Source organism: Paroedura picta, chromosome 3 (assembly GCF_049243985.1).
Source record: "Paroedura picta isolate Pp20150507F chromosome 3, Ppicta_v3.0, whole genome shotgun sequence".
NCBI lineage: Eukaryota > Metazoa > Chordata > Lepidosauria > Squamata > Gekkonidae > Paroedura > Paroedura picta.
Genome location: NC_135371.1, coordinates 16,402,021 through 16,418,693, shown reverse-complemented (window position 1 = coordinate 16,418,693; position 16,673 = coordinate 16,402,021). Strand labels below are relative to the sequence as shown.

Sequence of the window (16,673 nt, the reverse complement as noted above, 5' to 3'; positions counted from 1 at the left end):
ATTCACCCAGTTGTCCATGGGTGTAAGAAGTACTCAGTACTGGAAAAATTAAAGGCCACAATTCGAAAATGGAAGCTCAGGGCATCATCCCAAAAGGACATCATCCAATGATTGTACACACACAAAAGTGTATCATTATGAATCTGCCTGGGTCCATGTGATAAAGACAACATTTCTCTATCCTCATTGTTGAGGATGTCAGGAGGAGTTTGGCAGGGAAGAAGTGGTTTACCATCCTCAGTGAAAAAAGCTGGCATGTAAAACTGGATAGATAATCAGCAGAAGTGTGCACCTTTAACACCCCAGGAGGAGATATCATTTCCATAGACTTCCTCTTGGCATCTGGTCAGCCAGTGAAGTATTTCAGCAAAAGAATCACAAATGCTTTTGGGGACATCACAGGTGTCCGCATCATGACATGATAATTGCAGCAGTGAACAAGGAAGGACACAATAATGTTACAAAATGACGGAGCGTGACAAAGGGTGATCATCCTCAACAGTCCTGCCTTTCCTCCAGGGCAGTGAACCAATCCTTGTGATTAGAGGCTCAAGCAAATCCAAGTAATTGTCAGCCAATCAGAGTCTATGGAACGCATTCGCTGGCAGGGGGCTCTTGGGAATTGTAGTCCATGGACATCGGGAGGGCCGCAGTTTGACTACCCCTGCCCCAGAGTTTGGTTAAGGGTGTCAAATTAGCCAGGCTTTTTATTTGGCTTTTTTTAAAAGGTTGGGTGGGAAGGTTTGGGGGGGGGGGGACTTATTTTCAGTGAGGGAAAAAAGCACCCTGGAAAAATCCAGGGGTGGGAAATCCACCTGGGCAGTTTCTGAGAGTCAGGGACTGTGAGGTAAAAGGGGAAATATGATTCTTTGAGGGAACCTGTGTTTTTGTAAACCAGGTCTAGTAAACCTCCTTACCTAAGGTAAACTTCTGGAGTTAAGCAAGCAAGAATCTCTCCTTGGTTTATTTGCTGCAGGTGGGCTCAGTTGCAAAGTATTCAGTCTCATGGAAGAAAGATTATAACTGCTTAGTCACAGTGGAGAATCACTGTACCCTTATAAGCAAAAACATTACACACGTAAAGTTTATTCAATACGTTCCTGTTTTCTTTAAATAAAACATGCTTTGCCTTCATATGTTAGATCTGTCCAGCTGAACATATAGAAAAATAGGAACTAAGTTTACCTTATAAGTACATCCAATATTATTACAAAGGTGGCTGAAGACCTGAGAGTGAAACACAAGAGTCATGCTATCAACTATTCTCCCTAAAGTTGTGCCACCCAATCTCATGAATGTGGATGGATGGAAATTCAAGGACGAATGTAGGCTAGGGGAGGGGCTGTTTTAGAAATGTGGCAGGCAATTACTGGGAACTCTGAGGTGCTTCAATACAACATAAAACCTGAACATAATAATGCTTTCATCTTAGAGACTAATTGTCTCAGAACTTCATCTTACTCAGTCTCCTCCTGTAACTGCTACAAGTGTAAAGTATAATAAGGACAAGGTCCAGTTCTTGGTGGAAAGTGTCAGGGACATAAGGCCATGTTTTTACCAAGTATGGTCTCAGGCCTGATGAAGACAAAATGAAGGCTGCAGATGCTCTCAGACAAGGACAAGAAAGTCCTTCAGAGACTCTTGGGGCCTATACAGTTCCTGGCACAATATAGAACCAAACCTAACTGCATCCCTGCACAACCTCTCAAGAAATGGTGCTTTCTGGCAATGGGGACCTGAGCAGCAGAAAGCCTTGGTGAACTTCAGCTCCTGTATCCTGACACTTTGCTCCAAGAGAACAGCAGAAAAAGCAGGCAGACACATCCAAAGATGACTTAGGAACATGCCTCTTTTAGCAAAAGCAACCTCTTGCCATGCAACCTGGAAACTGCAGAGTCAATGATCTCATACAAGATCCCAAGATTTACCTTGGTGCAAGCTGGCAGCTGATATTTTTCAGCTCCTAGACCATGACTATCTTATAGTTGATTGATCAGGATGGGTAGCCATGTTTATCGGTAGCAGAAGAATATAATGAGAGTCCGATAATATCTTAAAGACTAACAATATTTGCAACAGGGTATGAGCTTTTGTGAGTCATTGTTCATAACGATAATTGTCAGAAGTTATATAATCTCCAGCGTTGACAAAATAACTACTATGAAAAGTAGGCTGTGAGAATGAGTAGCAGCACTAGTCATGGAGACAACAGCTGAACCATGTTCTTGCACAGTGGAAACACCAGGTGGAAGTATATATTGCAGGAATAGGAGGCCTCTGAAAAAAGATTGTTCTCCTGTCCCTGAAGAACTTGTTTCAATACCTGATGACGCAGTCCCAGAACAGATTTCCGATGAAGTTGTGGACCATCAAGAACACAAGGTTGGTTCCGCTTTAGGTGTCCTTCCCTAATTCATTAGCACACCACATAAAGTAGAGGTAGTCAAACTGTGGCCCTCCAGATGTCCATGGACTACAATTCCCATGAGCTCCTGCCAGCATTCGCTGGCAGGGGCTCATGAGAATTGTAGCCCATGGACATCTGGAGGGCCGCAGTTTGACTACCCCTGACATAAAGGTATGCAAGATAACAGTAGGTGGTCAAGCTGTCTGCTAAGTTGAAAAACTATGCTGTTGGCTAGCAAGAACGGTGAACTTTAACAATGAAATAAGTGCTAATAATACCTTTGTAATGTTTGAATTGTGCTGAGTGAACACCAAAAGTAAAGAAGGAGGATGAGATGTACCTATTGCATATGTGACAATAGAACAGTCTCTGCCATGTGAACCAGCAAGCAGAAGGGAATATCACAGTGTCCATCTTTCCCACCCTGACAGTTCCTTTAATGCAACCATTACAGGCATCCGACCAAAACAGCTTTTATCATAATGCATTACACTCATTGAATTTCTGCCTCCGCCCAGCCACATCAATAGTCTTAGGAATATTAAGAGGAGAAGAAGAAGTGGCTTGAATTCAAACAAAATTTAAAAGGCTGGCAGTAGAAATCAGGGCTGAGAGGAGAAAGAAAAGGGACTGCATTCATGTGGGCAGAGCCCAGAGAAGAAAAGTGAGGAAGCCATTTCAACATGGGGCGAGAAAAACATTCAGCTGACATTGAAAGTCTGGAAATGCTGGGTGTTGACTGCAGAAGGAACTGAAGTCGCTGACTTAAGCCTGTCTGTTTTGTCTCTTGAGAATACATCCAGAGCTTGTGCTTAAGGAATTGCTAAAGAGTACATCGGGTCCTTCATTTCTGTCCCAGAGTAATTGATTATGGTTATTGCTGTAGCAACAAGCTGTAGCAACAAGCAAGGCAGCGGTTCTAGAATTCTTTAAAAATCACAGTTTCTTAAAATCCTTACGTCATTTCACTGATGAAGAATTCTTTTGTCCTTTAGAGACAAAGTACATTTTACCTGTGCCCCATCAGTTGTTACTTCTAAAGTTTCAGAGGAAGCTGAAATACATCAACTTACACTCAAGTTTTTTAAAAGGCACAGTAATTCCTCTTCATACTACTAAAAATAAGAAAAGGGAAACCATTATTTGTCCAAGATAAGAACCATAAAAATAGGCAGAACTGGAACCCATTATATTATATTGTATATTTTAAATTTGTTTGCATGACTGCTGACACTGGACTTTTCCATATTTTTAAAATCTCTTTGGTTCTGGCCCCATACTGCTTTGATTTATTCCATGATTTCCACAGGCATTTTGAGCCTTCTAAGTTTTAACTTTCTCTTTTCCTCCCAGGTTTATGAGTACCCAGCTTGCTGGGGGGTAAAACGGTAATGACTGGGGAAGGGATTGGCAAACCACCCTGTATTGAGTCTGCCATGAAAACACTAGAAGGCGTCACCCCAAGGGTCAGACATGACTCGGTGCTTGCACAGGGGATACCTTTACCTTTGCCTTTTAGACCATTTCATCCCACTGATTTCCTGGGGGAAAAAATTTTGTGTCACCTTTTTCCTTGTGGGCAGTGTTTCTATGGGTCTTCTTTGTCACACCCACCACCAGTCTACTTCTTGATGGTTGAGCTGTTGTCATGACCAACTCATTCTCTCTCCTCACCCTGAAGGTGGGTGGTTGCTTTTGATTTTTTTTTAAAGCCCTAAAATATCAATACACTGTTATAACTAGGTCAAGCAGGTTCTCTAAATTTCCAGCTTTAATTTTTAAAAAGTAAATCTCTAGCAGAGATATGAATTGTTCTTTATATCTTCACAATGGAAAATAGATTTACTTTTATGTAAATAGAAGCTGAGAATTCAGAGAACCTGCTTGACATAATGTTATAACGGTATATTGTTAATTGATATTTTTGTTCTTTGTAAAGACAATGCTGCTGTTATATTGATAAAGTGTGCATCAAAAATAAAAAGGGGAGTGTTGTGACATCAAGCATGTCAGCACTCTCCCTGTTAAGGCATACTCAGAAGAAAATAAACAGATTCCACAACTGTAGGAATGAAAGAGGGCAGACATGTGGAACAACTGCGCCCAAACAAATTCCAATGCTCGTGGATCAACTGTCAAGAAAATCAGGAGTAAGTTGAGCATGCGGAAAAGCTCTTGTGCTGCTATAGCTTTTCGTAAAGATTGACTAACTTTTCACAGGAAGTAATTGTCTTTTCCATCTTGACACATTTAATTACTCATTGGAATATGGGCTTGAGTTCCTTTGTGCAATCATGAGGGCTAGCAACTCTTCAGACAACAAATGACAGACATTCCCCATTTCAGCAATCCTTTCCTATTATGCTGTAAGCCCATTTCCTTCTTGTAGCAGCCTTCCAGTTGACTAAGCTGCATAAATAAGATCAGATGAATGGGAAATTTGCACAATCAATTCCAGAGTACTTGGGAGTGAGGGGGAGTTAGTAATACTACAGGAGAAATCTCAGTGGGAGCTTGTTGCATGTTTGTGCTGTATTGGCAACTAGGAATCCAGTACAGAACTGCTGCTGTTTCACCTCTGCAAATATAGCACTGTGTCTTTTTCGTGTGTTCAGAATGCAAGTTAAAAAAAAATAATACCCCGCAAGTAAGATCAAGGCAACATCTTTAATGAAGAACAACAGCTGAAACCAGCAAGCAAAAGACGACTCCTGGCATCTTTTCCCATAAGGCCTGGGTGGCCAAACTGCTGGCATGGGAGAGCCACAGTTCGACCATCCCTGTCATGGGCCCTGGAGAGCTGCTGCCAATCAGAGTAAACAATACCAACCTGGATGTACCATTGGTCTGACTCAGTATTAAGCCGTTAGCTGTTTCACAAGTTCCTGAATTGTAAAGAAGGTTTTTTGTTTTGTTTTTTGAAATTTATCTCTATCCAACCGGGCTGTCTATATCTTCTGTCTTGTGTACAATGGCATTCATCCACGCATCATTGGAATTTTATTTTGCGAGAGGTAAGGTTGGCAGGGGGCAATTGAATTACTCCTACTGTCTACTTCTGGTGGACAGCAACTTGGCAGATGAACCATGTCTCTTTAGCAGAAATAATGTTCATTCAGGCTGCACTACTGGAATAGGCTAGAAATACAAGATTATATTCCAGTCCCTGCCCCCCAGTTGCTATGGTTTGAGACACCAGTCCCAAAAGGCAGCTTAACCTGGGGATATATTATTGCTTACCTGTCCAAAACTCTGAGGCTGATGAGAAAAACAATAATATTTTAATAATGGGTGACATAAACTAACATCTGACACAAAAAAGGCATATTCTGGTCATGACAAAGAAAAAAAAAACTCTAGTTGAAGAATTGATTCTCATATCCTGCTTTTCACTGCTCAAAGGAGTCCCAAACCAGCTTACAATCACCTTCTCTTACTCTCCTCTACAAGAGATACCCTGAGAGGTAGGTGAGGCTGAGAGAGCTCTGACAGGACTGTTCAGTCAGAGCAACACTATCAGGGCTGTGACAAGCCCAAGGTCACCCAGCTGACTGCAGGTGGAGGAGCAGGGAATTAAACCTAGCTCACCAAATTAGAAGCCACTGCTTTTAACCACTACACTTGGGACATCACTGGCTTAGAGTGAGGTAAACATGATGCACAGGATCACATTTTTCAGTCATGGAACTAGAGGGAGACTACTTGATTGGTGCTCAGGACATGGTATAAAATGTATACGATATTCAGCCAGCCAGGAACACTAACCAGAGCACCATTAAAGATCTACATTTATGTCTGTGGAAAGTTGCAAGTGCTCTAAGTACAATATGGCCACATATGATTTCAGCAGAAAGACCTTCCGAAAATGAGAGGAACCGTCAAATTGAAAGGAGAACATCAAATATCTTCAGGATGTTTAAAAGTTAAATTTGCAGTTACCAAGCTCCTGTAGAAGGTGTGTCTGTTTAAAATATTAATTATTTTATTTAACATATTTTTAATTTTTTTAAAATTTAAATTAAGTTTTTTACATTTTAAAATAAATATTTAATATATTTAATATTTAAAATATTAAAACCAAAACAATTCCTTTAAACATATCAGAACCAGAACATCAGCCAAGGATGCAGTTAAGACTGTTAGATCAGGGGTAGTCAACCTGTGGTCCTCCAGATGTTCATGAACTACAATTCCCATGAACCACTGCCAGCAAACGCTTTTGCTGGCAGGGGTTCACGGGAATTGTAGTCCATGAACATCTGGAGGACCACAGGTTGACTACCCCTGTGTTAGATGACAAAAAACATAACAGGAGTTCTAAAACAAGCTAAGGCTATAATAAAGCTCAGTATTTAAAAGACAGCTGACAATCCTCCGCCAAGTTGGATCACTCAATGGCTACCTCTTGCTAGGTAAACGTAAGGTAGAAAAGCAGAATACGGTAAGATTTCAGAAACCCCATTCTAGTTACCGTTGATCTAGTGGGAATGGCATATCAGTGATAAAAGCCATCCATTTTTCACATGGAAACCTCCATTTTCACTATTATCAACTAATAATTAATATTAGTCAACATTAACTCTAATCTCTACACACACACCCAATGTACAAACCATCACCATGGTCAAGGACAATTGGGTATACTTTCCCATTGTCCTTCTCGCTGTGGCCATCCTCCTGAGGCTTCCTATGCCAAAACCAAGTTATTCAGGTGTGGCTTGTGAGCTGTCTCCTGGTGGCGTCAGGTCAGGCTTAGCACGGAAAAGCACTTCAATAGGTTTGTGGGAGCGCTTGGCATGAAACTGCTTTCCCTCAGTCACAGGTGAAGGCTTGGCTTGGGAAGTCTCCTCTTCCGTGGAGATGGGCTTCATGACATATCGGGTGCTGATGGTGCGACCTGACACACATTTGTACTCTGCAGACTCTTTCTTCTCTTTGCCGTTCTGAACGATTGTGAGCTCCACTGGGACTGAGGTCGTTGTCTCTTTCTTGACCACGTGAATGGAAAGCTCAGTGCAGGGAGGGATTTTGGCGGGCAGCAGGACGTCTACCTTTTCGTTGGTAGTGGTGGACTCCTGTTTCCCTTTCTCCACCACCAAGACATTGGAAGCCCCCACAGTGACTTGGAAGCTGAAGCCAAGTTTTAGACTCGTGGTGTTGTTGAAGTGGAAGCTCTGGTGGACCGTGGCAGTATATTCCCGACTTGTGTTGGTGGTGAATGCTTGGTCATATTTGGTGCAGTTGGTTCCCACAATCTCATCTATCAGGACGTCTCGCTCATCCTCCACTTTTTTCTGGTCCCACAACAGTTTTGCGGTGATGATGGGACGGCCAGGCTTCAAGGGTTGCAAGTGGGACACGCTGTCATCGAAATTCAGTTCTGTCTTATAGTCATAAATGCGCTCTCCGGGCCAGGCGACGTGATACCACCCACCTCGGTTTGGGTTCTTGTACAAGAGCCAGACGCCCTTCTGTACAACATGGGAGGAGACACAATCATTAAAGTAGCCATAGGCAAGGTTGGTTTCTTCCGTCACGACCTTGCTCTGGCCCTCATAGTTGGGGAGTTCGTATAAAGTGATCTGAGGATCCGAGAGATCAAAATGGACCAGTCGGAGGGACGAGAAGTGGTTGTCCTTGTCGACCTCTTCGTAATCACCTTCCTCAAATGCAAAACCGTCACCCTCGAACTTGGGGCCTTTGTAAGCGACCCAGGGCTGGCCAATGACCTTGAGGGAAGAGATGCAGTCACCAAAATCCAGCTGATGCAGGTCGGGGACGTCACTCAAGAACTCTTTGCTGAGCCCCTGGAAATTGGGCTGGTCATACACAACTATTTTATTCATGCTGGGCTCTTTGGAAACCATTTCTCCACTGGAGCTTGAAAGGCAAAACAAAAGAGATCAAAAGTTTATTTTTGATTACCTAAGTAACTAGAAAGAAGGACAGAGTCAACCTGGTTTTTTGCTGCTTCTTAATATCCTGCTTTGCACTACACCTTTCCCTTCCTCTCCCCACAACAGACACCCTGTGAGGTTGTTGAGGCTGAGAGAGATCTAGGAAAATGGCTTTGAAAGAACAGCTCTAAGAGAACTGTGACTAGCCCCAGGTCATCCAGCTAGGTGCATGTGAAGGTCTGGGGAATCAAAGCTGGTTCTCCAGATTAGAGTCTGCTGCATTTCATGGAATCATAGAATAACAGAGTAGGAAGGGATCTCCTGGGTCATCTAGTCCAACCCACTGCACTATGCAGGACACTCACAGCCCTATCATTGTAACCAGCCATCCACTTTAGCCTTAACAGGATCAGCCTCTTCGTCAGATGGTTATCCAGCCTGTTTAAAAATGTCCAAAGATGGAGAACCCACCACGTCCCGAGAAAGCCTGTTCCATGGAGAAACTGCTCTGTCAGGACCTTCTTCTGGATGTTTAGATGGGATTTCTTTTGAATTAATTTCATCCCATTGGATCTGGTCCAATCCTTTTGGGGCAAGAGAAAACAACTCAGCTCCATCTTCTATATGGCACCCTTTTACATTTAAACACCACACTCTACTGGCTCTCAACTATATTAGTTCTATTCTAACTATTCTTACCTTTTCAGGCACCTCTTCAAATTTGACCTTTTCTACAAAGCCAGCTGCTTTAGCCGTCTGTGCACCTCACCCACAACTGAAATGACACCTGAGGATGTGAAGCAACACTTGCCCACGTTCCTCATGTATCACCTTCCCCACCTGCCCTTTGTTTTAGGTTGCAGTAGCACATTTCATAGGGCAGCCTCTGTAATTTTCTTTTATGGTAAATTTAACTTTGTAACGCCCTTTGCACTTGATGGTCTGATGATGCAGCGTGGTTGGTGCCATGGCTAGGGTGCCAAGCTAGACTGTGGGAGACACAGGTGTGAATCTCCATTCTGCTGCAGAAGCTGGCTGGAGGCTACTAGGCCAGACCTCCCCCCCATGCTTAGCCTAACTTTCTTCACGGGGCTATGATGAGAAATGGGGAAGAAATGGAGATAGTGACAGATTTTATTTTCCTGGGCTCCAAGATCACTGCAGATGGGGACTGCAGCAAAGACGCTTGCTCCTGGGGAGGAAAGCTATGGCAAATCTAGACAGCATCCTAAAAAGCAGAGACATCACCCTGCCAACAAAAGTGCATTTAGTCAAGGCTATGGTCTTCCCAGTTGCAATGTATGGCTGCGAAAGTTGGACCATAAGGAAGGCAGAGCATCAAAGAATTGAGGCTTTTGAACTCTGGTGCTGGAGAAGACTCTTGCGAGTCCCTTGGACTGCAAGGCGAACAAACCAGTCGGTCCTAGAGGAGATCAACCCTGACTGCTCTTTAGAAGGCCAGATCCTGAAGATGAAACTCAAATACTTTGGCCACCTCATGAGAAGGAAGGACTCCCTGGAGAAGAGCCTAATGCTGGGAGTGATCGAGGGCAAAAGAAGAAGGGGGCGACAGAGAACGAGGTGGATGGATGGAGTCAATGAAGCAGTCGGTGCAAACTTAAATGGACTCCGGGGAATGGTAGAGGACAGGAAGGCCTGGAGGATCATTGTCCATGGGGTCGCGATGGGTCGGACACGACTTCACACATAACAACAACAAATGATGAGAATACAGTGGAGGAGGGGGAAATGTAAGGTGGCTTGAGTCCCTACTGGGGGAAAAAAGCAGAGTATGGTGACCCCCTCCTGGAGTTTCCAACAGAAGAGGTAAACAGAAGTAGCTTGCCATCTCCTTCCCTGTGCATAGCAAGCTGGACTTCTTTTGTAGTCTCCCATCCAAGTACTAAACAGGGTTGACCCTAATTAGCTTCTGAGATCTGACAAGGCCAGGCTAGCTTGGTCTATCTAGACCAGTGGGTCTCAATATGGGGGTTGGGAACCCTTTGGGGGTCAAATGACCCTTTCACAAGGGTCATGGCAGGGCAAGCAGCTTGGCCAGCAAGGGGGAGGATGCCATCCACATAGCAGCTTTGCGGGGTAGATCGAGATAGAGTGTTCATCTGTTTGGAGCAGCAGAGAAGAGTGAGATTGGCGTGGTGGGACAAGAAGCAGAGCTGAACTGAGAAACCCCGGGAAAAAAACCAATTTATATACAATCATGAAGGCTCAAGGGGGTGGCAGGTTACAATGAAGAAGAGTTGGTTCTTTTATGGTGCTTTTCTCTACCCAAAGGAGGCTCAAATTGGCTTACAGTCACCTTCCCTTTCCTCACCCCAGACAACCTGTGAGGTAGGTGAGGCTGAGAGAGCCCTGAGATCACTGCTCAGTCAGAACAGTTTTATCAGTGCCGTGGCGAGCCCAAGGTCACCCAGATGCCAGATTAGAAGTCCACACTGCTAACCACTACACCAAACTGGCTCACAGTGGACGAGCAATAGGGTTGTGAGTATCCTGCATAGTGCAGGGGGTTGGACTAGATGACCCATGAGGTCCCTTTTCAACTCTATTATTCTCTGATTCTATGAACAATGGATCTTCACGCCATTGGTCAATTTCGGTTTAATTTCTGTGAAAGAACACTTGCATAATTTTATCGTTGGGGGTCACCACAACATGAGGAACTATATAAAAGGGTAACGTCTTTAGGAAGGCTGAGAACCACTGATCTAGACCCAAAGTAAAAATAGCTTAACAATAATGACAATAACAAACATCAGAGGAGCAGGTGGGGGAAAAAAGAAAGAAAATACAAGCACTACAATGAAGCAGAACATTCACTGGTATTTCCTGAATGTGGTTCTTGATTTGACCGAGATTGGCCTATAAATTCAACCACAATGTTTCATGCTCTGACTTTGCCACAGATCTTGGTCTTCATAGTAGCGGATCTCAGGTTATGTCATTTTGAAGTGCAACCTACTTCTAATCTTATTCTATTCACCACTCCCAGCCTAAATGCAGGCATCTCACCTGATGTCAGTTAACAGGGAATGACTTGAATTCTAAACACATAGCATCACAGGACAAGTAGGATTCCTGAATTTCAAATGGAGTTTAGTAGGATTCCTGAATGTCTAGTGGCTGCCAAGTTATAGTCTTTAATTTTACATGGCCAGGAATTCAGCAACAATGATAATCAAGTGTAAAAAGAGACTTCAGCTGGGAAAAGATGACTGGAAAAATGGGATATAAGTTTAAAGAGGCAATGATCCGTGAAGATTGGTATAAATCAGCCACCCCTACCCCACCCTTCAAGGCTAAATGACTAAACAATTCTGTAGTGAACACAGGTGATTTCTTGAGAGTAATATAGCTATAACAGAAGACTTCAGGGTATGGGCTTGAGTTGCTGCCAATGGAGCAACTACTGTCAACGAAGGTGATCGTGCTGTCTTTTTAGTAATGTTCAGGTAATTGGAAATCTCCGCTCAAGGGGAGTAAGAGTGCTAAATCCATAGGGTAAGCTTTAGATTAGAATGTCCCCATTTGGCTTTGTGCAGGCATAATATGAGAGTGCACAGAAGCCAGCTTGGTGTAGTGATTAGGAGTGCAGACTTCTAATTTGGTGAGCTGGATTTGATTCTGCGCTCCCACACATGCAGCTGGGTGACCTTGGGCTTGCCACAGCACTGAGAAAGGTGTTCTGACTGAGCAGGAATATCAGGGCTCTCTCAGCCTCATATCCCTCACAGGGTGTCTGTTGTGGGGAGAGGAAAGCAAAGGTGACTGTAAGCCGCTTTGAGACTCCTTTGAGTAGAGAAAAGTGGCATATAAGAACCAACTCTTCTTCAGTAATCTCAGGGCTCTCTCAGCCTCACCTCCCTCACAGGGTGTCTGCTGTGGGGAGAGGAAAGGGAAGGCGACTGTAAGCCGCTTTGAAACTTCTCTAGGTAGAGAAAAGTGGCATATAAGAACCAACTCTTCTTCTATTACGTTAGCCCACCAACCTCAGCAGAAGCTGAGCAGACTCTCTCTACCTTGCTTTGGTGTTTCTTAGAATATTCAACTTATCACCATTTGAAAGAATACCAAGTTAGACAAGCCTTTGATAGGTTTTACTACAAGCTAAGCTGTACCCATATAGCAATCCCATAACCTAGTATCTGTAGAGGAAAACGGGGAATCTCATCCTCATGAGGGACGCAAAGCCATTTCCCTTGTGAGGCAACACTAACTTAGGCTGAAATATACATTTCTGCTGTTGCACCACAGGTTTGCAGTCTCAGCTAAGCTAGGGTGGCCCGAAGAGTCAAATACACCTGAATAACCTTAGCTTAAAACCCACCCAAAGTGGGGCAAGGGCTTCAAGTCTCTTTCAAGAGCCTTGAATCTCTTTTCTGAGTAAACCACAAAGCTGAATCATACATTCAGGCTGTGGATCTGTGGGGTATGATCAGGAGGTGGCTGACGACAGGTTGTTGTGTCTTAAGAACACAGCATAACATTAACACAATCATCTCTTCTCCCAACTCACAGAAACATAGAAGACTCACTACATTTGTTCAAACGACCTTTCCTCACCACCCTGAAATGGCAGAGACTTGGTGTATTTGAGGATTAGAACTTTTGTTGTGCAATAGCTTTAAAATATTTTAATAAAAAAACAGAAAAAAGAGGAAAACTTAAAATTAAGGTGTTTTCTTTTAAAGTAGAACTCTATCAACATGGCATAGAGATAGGAAGTGCTATCTTTTTTTTAGCTTATTTGGACATTGTTTATAGAAAGTTATATATAGATTTGCCAGCAGGGTTGTCCTGATTTTGTCCTGCCTTTATGTATTGTTTAGGTTTGTGAGACAAAGTCTTTTGTTGTTAAGAGATCATGCAAATTGTGGCTAATTCACATGACCTATGAGCATGCAGCCTCATGCTCTGCAAGTGATTAATGGTCATGCTCCTGTCAACACACCTGCTCAGATCACACACCTTAACGGGTGTTCAGTGCACCAATACTTTCCCAGTGATTCAGTGATTGTGGGATGGATTGCAGAATGGGCACATTTGAGAGCACTGACACAGAACCACATCCCGCTCTGCAGATAATTCACGGTATCTGAGTTCTCAACAGACATAGCAGTTTCATGCTGTGAACTGACCCTGAGTCATGCAAGGTCATCAGGGTTGGTTTTTGCCTCAAGATGGCAAGCTAATGTGGTGATGGATGCTGAATTTCAGACAGCTCATCAAGTGATCGATTCAGTTACTTAGGGTCACGTGTACAAGCTCTGCACTGTTAAGTTTTTGAGACAGAAGGAACATCAGGCCAGGTTACTGGAAAAAGTAACAGAAAGGAAGACTACAACGAGTCTCTTCCATTCTTCCTTGCCAGTGTTGCTGCAGTAACTGCCAATTTCCTGGAATGACAACTATCTCCAGGTGACAGAGGCCAGGTCTCCAGAGGAAATGGAAACTTCCGAGGCAGACTCGATGACATCACTTCCCTACATAGACCCCTCTCTTCTCAAACCCGCCCTCCCAGCCACCACCTTCAGATCTTCAGGACTTTCCCAACCCAGTTTGCCACCTGGGCAAGGACATATCAGAGAACAACATTCTCATGGGCCCTGGTTACCCTCAAGGTTCATCAAGTCAAGCAAATCATGCAGTTTGTTTACATGTGAAGTTAGCCAAGCCAACTTGTGTGAGGCAAGGTGCCCTATAGGGAATTTGCGTTTGACAAGAGACTTGCAGTGAGCTTGTCTACACCCCCACACTGCTCCCTTTGAACCTCCCAACCTTCCAATCCCTGTAATCCTGCCTTTCATCAAAATTATTTGAAGGGGAGGTAAACTGACCAACTCTTTTCCCATTTCCACTGACTTTAAGGCACCTACAGTTAATAGGACCCAGGATGGATTCAAGGGTGTTGCTGACCCAACAGATCCATCTCTCTACAGACTTCTGTTTCATGACCCTGCCTGGCTAGAAGAAGTGGTTTTTTAAGACTGATCTGGAAATGTAGATCTGAAGATGTAAACTCTCACTCAAGAAAGCTGAAATAAACTTTGTTAGGCTGTACCACTCACACCATTTTCTTTTGCCATCTCATTCCCCCCCCCCCGCGAATACCATGCCCCTGTGCTATACCCCCAAAAAAAGTAGCATAACCCATCTAAAAAGAAATCTGTGCACTGCAATACTGCAATACTTAGAAGACAGACTTGGGTGGCCCAATCTCATCAAATCAGGAAGCTAAACAAGATCAACCCTGCCTAACGTGATTCAACAAATGTAGCGGCAAACCACCTACTGCAAGTTAGTCCTAGGATCTTCTGGCTATACTACACATATGCCATATGATAAATAAAAAATAAATAGTGACTGCATAGAGGAAGACAAAAAAACCTCTAGTATCCCTGGCCAATCTGGCTTGGAAGAAAATTCCCTCCTAATCTCAAAACAGCAATTAGAATTAAGAAAGGGCATGTAAGAAAGACTCTGATTAATACCTTCCCGCCCTCCCTCTCATGATCTGCCCAAATTCACAGAAACTGCATTGCAGTCAGATAACCATCTATCTTCTGCTTAAAAACCTTCAAAGGAGAGCCCACCACCGCCTACTTGAGAGCCAGTTTGGTGTAGTGGTTAGGAGTGCGGACTTCTAATCTGGCGAGCCGGGTTCGATTCTGCGCTCCCCCACATGCATCCAGCTGGGTGACCTTGGGCTCGCCACGGCACTGATAAAATTGTTCTGACCGAGCAGTGATATCAGGGCTCTCTCAGCCTCACCTACCCCACAGGGTGTCTGTTGTGGGGAGAGGAATGTGAAGGCGACTGTAAGCCGCTTTGAGCCTCCTTCGGGTAGGGAAAAGCGGCATATAAGAACCAACTCTTCTTCTTCTTCTTCTACTTGTAACCAGGTGTAACATACACACCCCCTTTTATTGGCAACACACCTGGGAAAAGAACCATACTCTTCATTTAGGGAAAATGAGTATAGAAATTAAGCATCTGAACTATATGAACTATAAACCTGCACAGGGATCGAAAGCATGCCAGCCAAAGCCTTTCAAATCCATACCCCCCAATCTGTAAAAGGGGAGAATACTGAACGTCTAAAATGCCTGAATTAAAATGACTATAATCATGTACTCAAAAGCATCCTAGTAATAAACTTGGGCAGCAACCTACTTAAGTTCAGTTTGCTATTCTGAATAACAATCCACCGCAAGACAACTACAGGACCTCTTGATTTGAAGAAACTATCATTCTTCCCACCCAAGCACTGCTTACCTAAAAGATTGGCATCAACTCCTCTCGTTTCTGCACTGAGCACTCTGGCATTAGCAGCGTTTATACTCCCAGTGCTAACAAACACACCCCCTTCTTTGATCTTGTCAGGAGCTGAATGGAGAATGACAAACTCCATCTCCCCACATGACATTTCATACACATGTACACACCCTCCCATTTTAAGGAGCCAGAACCTCCCTCAACCTGAAAGGATGACATTCATCCCACACACCCTGGTCCACGTCCTGCTGCGACTTCCGCCACTCACTAGGGGTAGGCGAGATTCTTGACCTGCCAGAACTGCTTCCTCACTTCTCCCAGAAGTTGCTTCAATATTTTAAGGAGAACCCCACCTGGAATGCAAGCTTTTGTGCAACCACAGACTCAACAGGTTGGATCAGTCCCAAACGTTGCACGAAGCCAGTCACTAGAGCCGTACTACACTGTTGCAACACTCCCAATTTACTCAGCTTCACGCCCTTATAAACTAGTCACACGGCTGTCCTTAGCAGAACAGCATCCTTCTCACCCAAACCCATTGGACTCTGTGGGATTGCTGTTGATGTCCTAGAAGGACGCAGATTTTTTTAACCCTCCTGTCTTGGGGAAAATCTTTTCAACCTTAGCATTGATTAGAATACAGCAAGGGTTCACTTGTAAACTATTTATCATTTCAGCTGAAAGTCACATTATCCATAACAAACCCAAGGCCATTTTAGACTTTGAGTTGGAAACCTTCAACACCTGCAATGTTTATGCAAACTCACTTCTGTTTTGCTCAAGCCAGGCTGGTGGTATATGCTGAGAAGGCAGAAGCCAAACATGTTGCTCTATGAATACCATGATGTACACCTCTCACCTAGGGCTGCCAATCATCCGATGGCGGCTGGAAATCTCCCACTATTATAATTATTCTCCAGGTGCCCAAGATCAGTTCCTCTGGCAAATATGGCTGCTTTGGAGGGTGGAGTCAATTGAAGCCTTCTCCCCTCTCAAAGCCCCCTCAGGTTTCACTGCCAATACCATCAGATATTTCCTTACTTGGAGCCCACAACGCTACTCCCAGCCCCACCCAA

General features: G+C 43.9%; 1 pseudogene across 1 annotated transcript; it reads right to left on the bottom strand.

Moving 5' to 3' along the window:
* Positions 1-5,055: 5,055 nt before the first annotated feature.
* Positions 5,056-16,606, bottom strand: LOC143831693 (epidermal differentiation-specific protein pseudogene; annotated as a pseudogene). The gene is made up of 2 exons (XR_013228939.1): positions 15,598-16,606; positions 5,056-8,287 (listed from the first exon to the last, which is right to left on the bottom strand). The product of XR_013228939.1 is annotated as an epidermal differentiation-specific protein pseudogene (transcript).
* Positions 16,607-16,673: the final 67 nt, after the last annotated feature.